The 5,321-nt window shown below is 27.9% G+C and overlaps 1 long non-coding RNA gene across 1 annotated transcript in view; it reads left to right on the top strand.

Annotated features, from left to right (window-relative positions):
- Nucleotides 1–4,672, top strand: part of LOC122139586 — a 20,574-nt gene extending 15,902 nt beyond the window's left edge. Inside the window, exon 3 of the long non-coding RNA XR_006156409.1 lies at nt 3,925–4,672. This is a non-coding gene — a long non-coding RNA (uncharacterized LOC122139586). The remainder of the gene's footprint in view (nt 1–3,924) is intronic.
- Nucleotides 4,673–5,321: the final 649 nt, after the last annotated feature.

Raw genomic sequence — 5,321 nt, 5'->3', positions numbered from 1 at the left:
AAAAAAATTAAATAATTAAAAAAATATATATATATAAAAATAAAAAAATTAAATTGTATATTAAACCATTGTAAGTATTTCTTGAAAAAGTTTCAAAAAGTATTACTTTGTTTGTTTTTTACTTCCTAAGAACATTATGCAGTTGCACTGTTCAGCTTTTTAAGGAAATGTGTTGATATCATTGTATATGAGCGCTAATTTAAAACACTTAAGATACTCCTTCTTTTAAAAAAGAATATTTGTGTGTGTCAGATAAAAACCCAGAGATTAGTGACACACAGGGAACCATCCGAGTCGTTTATCAGCAGCGAAGAGCATGAATTTTTCTTTATCTGTTGAACACAGAGAGTCAGAGACACGCCGAGGCCCCGGGAGCCTTTAACACACTTCAGAATATATTTATATATTTCAACACCATCCCTTTAGTATTCACAGCCGCTGCTGCAGAAGTGTAGCATTACAACAAACACTGATTCATACAACAGCAAATCAACACTTCTTTACGGATCATCAGTTTCATCATATTTATTATAAATTAGATTCATGAAATATGTTTAACACGTTTCATTTGACATTATCATAGTTTCATTTTTTCTCTAGGAGTCAAAACTATAAGTGAGTGAAAAATGTTAATGTTTCATCTGTACATCAGTTATGATTCACTTATATTTCATACTTCTGAGGATTAATGATAATTACATTTTGCCATAAACTGCAAATGACTTATTAAATGTCCCTTCTGGGTTTTATTGGAAATTTAACTTCTAAATCACCCTAAGAAATCACCTGAAGAAACAAGCTTAATATTTAATGAATATGTTCATATGAAAATTGCATATGATAATATTGTATTTTTCAGTGTTCGCTCAAACATACAAACGTCACATTAATTACATTTATTTCTATAGCGCTTAATAATACAATAATACAGATCGTTTCAAAGCAGCTTCTCGGTAATAAACAGGAATATAATAGCAGTTATTGTTACAAAATTAATCAGTTATGAAACATAAGAATTTACAATAAAATCGCATTCATAATTCAACAAACAACGAGCAATGCATTTGTTATAGTATTTATTAATCTTTGTTAAAATTAGTTACAAATACAAATACTCATTGTCAGTTCATGCTCAAGTGATTCACAATGGTTTAATATGCTATATTTTATATATTATTATATATTATTTATAACTTACTGGCATGTCATTTTGTAACCAAATTATGAAATTAATTTAATTATAAAATTATTAATAACTTCGTGGATAAATTCATATTTTATGTGGTACACCAGTCCTCATAAATGCTATAGAATCAAACAAAAAAAATAGTATTATTATTATTAAAGTTGTAATTAAAGCAGATTATTGGAGTACAAGTCTTTAAGAGAACTCCAACTTCATAATTTGCTTATGAATTAAAAATAAATAAATATTTTCAAAAAATTATTCATTTTTACAATTTTATTATTATATATTTTTCTTATTTTTAAAAAATATTTTTGGCATGTTGTTTTGTAACTAAATTAATTAAATTAATAAATAGTTATTATGTATTAATCTTTAATAAATGCTTTAAAGAGACACTGTACCATCTTTCAAAGTTATAAATAGCAGTAAATTAATAATTTTTATTTTTAATTAATAATTAAAAAAAAAAATTGTTTGTTTGTTTTATGCTTGTTTCATATATTTTTGTGTGTATGTGTGTTTGTTTTACAAGAAACACCGTTTCAGTCTTTCTACTTCAAAATTTTGAAATCTTTGTAATTATTTGTGAAATTTACCAGTAATTTCTGAGTAGGAATTATATCTACACAGTTTTCTTCAGTGTATTTATCTGTTTGAAGTAATGCAGTTAGCTAATGTTAACCTCATAGTAAAGTGTGACCGAAACTGCTTTGAGATATTCATGTGCAGGAAAGACAGATTCTCCTCCGTGTGTCTGTGAGGGTCGAACGTTCATCTCTTTTACACGACTGACAGCGTTTGGGATCAGAACAATTTTTAATTTTTTTTTTTTTTTTTTTACAGGAGTTTCTTCTGCTCATCAAGCATCTGCTATTTGGTCAAAAATACAGGAATATTATTATTATATAAAATCTAGTTTTTCTGTTTTAATATACTTTAAACTGTAATTTATTTCTGTGATGCGCAGCTGTATTTTCAGCATCATTACTCCAGTCTTCAGAGTCACATGATCTTCAGAAATCATTCTAATATTCAGATTTATTATCAGTGTTGAAACTGTTGTGCTGCTTAATATTCTTTTGGAAACTGCGATGCTTTTTTTCAGGATTCTTTGATGAATAAAAAGTTAAAAAGAAGAGCATTTATTTAAAATAGAAATCTTTTCTAACAATATACACTAGCGTTCAAAAGTTTGGAGTCAGTACATCTTTATTCTTTCTTTTCTTAACTTTTCATTCATCAAAGAATCCTGAAAAAAGTATCGCAGTTTCCAAAGAAATATTTGTCAGCACAACTGTTGATTATTCTAATAATAAATCAGCATATTAGAATGATTTCTGAAGGATCATCTGACACTTTATACTGGAGTAATGCTGATGGAAATTCAGCAGCGCATCACAGAAATAAATTATATTTTAAATGATATTAAAATATAAACCATTATTTTATATTGTAATAACATTTTGTAAGATTACTGTTTTTTTCTGTATTTTTGATCAAATAAATGCAGCCTTGAACTCTTACTAGAGTCTAGAAGTCTTACTGATTATAATTTTAGTTAACAACTTGAATCAGGGTAATTATAGTTAACTAAGACTAAAACCATGAAAAACATTTCCGTTACTTGAAATAAAATAAACGTTAACTGAAATGAAATATACAAAAACATATTTTATTTTAGCTATTGGCCAGGGCAACATTTCTCATTTTCATTTATATTAACTGGATGTACTAAAAAAACTAGAACTAAAACTGAAAAATAAACTAATAAAAAATATATAGACAAAAATTAATTAACAAAACTAATAAAAAAAGTCAAAAACACGCAACAAAACTACTAAAACTTTAACAAATTTAAATGAAACCAGAAAAATTTATTTATTCATAAAAACTACAACAATATCTCAGTGATACTAAAATAACCCTGCTTTAATTTTCATTGGATTTTAATTTATGTATATTTTTTTATTTATTTTTCATTTTTCAAGTTTTTCAGTTTTTGTATTTTGTTTTAGTACTTCAGCTTACAACAACAAACTAAACAAAAATGAGAAATGTTGCCTTGGCAACTGAAATACAACTTTTTTTTATAATTAATGTTATGTTTTTATTTTTTATTTTTTTTGAAGTAATGAAAAAAAATTATGGTTTTAAAAGAATTTTTACTGCGTCAGACTTTTGCTTGTAGCATTTCTAATTTCAAAAAACTTTACAATTTTTGTATTTTTTTTTAATTCAACAAGGACCATAAACCATTAAAAATGACAGTAAAGGCATTTATAATGTCAAAAAAATATTTATTTTTCAAATAAATGCTGCTCTTTTAAACTTTCTATTCATCTGTGAATCCTGAAAAATAACAAGCATCATAGTTTCCACAAAAATATTGAGCAGCACAACTGTGTTCAACATTGATAATAGTCAGAAATGTTTCTTGAGCAGCAAATCATCATATTGGAATGATTTCTGAAGATCATGTGACACTGAAGACTGGAGTAATGATGCTGAAAATTCAGTGGCGCATCACAGAAATAAATTACAGTTTAACAGATATTCACATAGAAAACATGTATTTGAAATTGCAATAATATTTCACTATTTTTACTGTATTTTTGATCAAACAAACACATCCTTGATGACCAGAAGAGACTTTAAAACTTTAAAAACCTTTGAACAGTAGTGTGCATGAATCAGACCCTTACTAACACCATCTTTAATACCCTGTCTTCAATCAGGTCCAGTGTCAGGTGCAGGAGAGTTACAGAGATGTGGATAAAAGATAAAAAAACAGGTATCACTGCAAGTCTTATTTGTAACATAGTTTGTTAATAGTGCATGTTGGGCGAAACACCGGATACACACACACACACACACACACACACACACGCGTCACACTCAGTCAAACGTGTGTGTCTCTGGCTTCCTACAGTAAGTGCAGCGGAAGTGTCCTTATCAGTGTGTGTGTGTGAGACACTTGTCTTTCTCTCTGTATGTTTCCATTTAAAGCGTGTCCTCTGTATCACCTCACACTCTCTCAAACACACACACACACACACACACACACACAGTCAGAGACTCTTGGGTAAAATAACAAAAAGATAACAGAACACGCTCTTATCAGACATAGCTGAGTGCTGATGGAGGGAAGGTCAGCAGTGAAGTTATGAGACACACACACACACGTATGCCAAGGTGAGACTCTTTGAAACAGTGAACACAGACACAGAGACACTGAGCTCTCTTATGCTGCCAGACTCACGTCTCTATGCTTAGATTATCGTTTCATGCGTGCATAGATCATATTCTGCACATTTCACTGCGGTCGGTTTACTGTATTCTGATATTTTCCCACATACTGTATCTAAAATAGAGTTTATTGATATTTTCTGCTTTTTATTTATGCATTTTGATATTCTTAGCACATTTACAGTATTCTCATATTTTCTACACTATTTATATATTCTGATATTTTTATACACTAAATTTGACTAAATATTTTCTGCACTTTATTTAAGATAGTCTTATATTTTCTTTGTTTTATTTATTGTATTCTTATATTTTCTGTGCTTTATTTACTGTGTTCTCATATTTTCTGCAATTTGTCTTCTATTTCTTTATTTTATTTATTGTACTCTTATATTTTCTGCGCTTTTCTTACTGTATTATATTTTTTGTGCTTTATTAATTGTATTCTCATATTTTCTGTTCTTTATTTACTGTAATATCATATTTTCACCGCTTTATTTACTGTATTTTCATATTTTCTGTGCTTCGTTTACTGTTTTTTTTTTTCATTTTCTGCACTTTATTTACTGTATTCTCATATTTTCTGCACTTTGTTGTATTCTCATATTTTCTGCACTTTGTTGTATTCTCATATTTTCTAAAATTTTGTTTACTGTATTTTAATGTTTTCTGCACTTTATTTACTGTAATCTCATATTTTCTGCACTTTGTTGTATTCTCATATTTTCTGCACTTTGTTGTATTCTCATATTTTCTAAATTTTGTTTACTGTATTTTAATGTTTTCTGCACTTTATTTACTGTAATCTCATATTTTCTGCACTTTGTTGTATTCTCATATTTTCTGCACTTTGTTGTATTCTCATATTTTCTAAATTTTGTTTACT

This window comes from Cyprinus carpio, chromosome A4, assembly GCF_018340385.1.
Source record: "Cyprinus carpio isolate SPL01 chromosome A4, ASM1834038v1, whole genome shotgun sequence".
NCBI lineage: Eukaryota > Metazoa > Chordata > Actinopteri > Cypriniformes > Cyprinidae > Cyprinus > Cyprinus carpio.
This window is presented reverse-complemented; position numbering and strand designations above follow the sequence as displayed.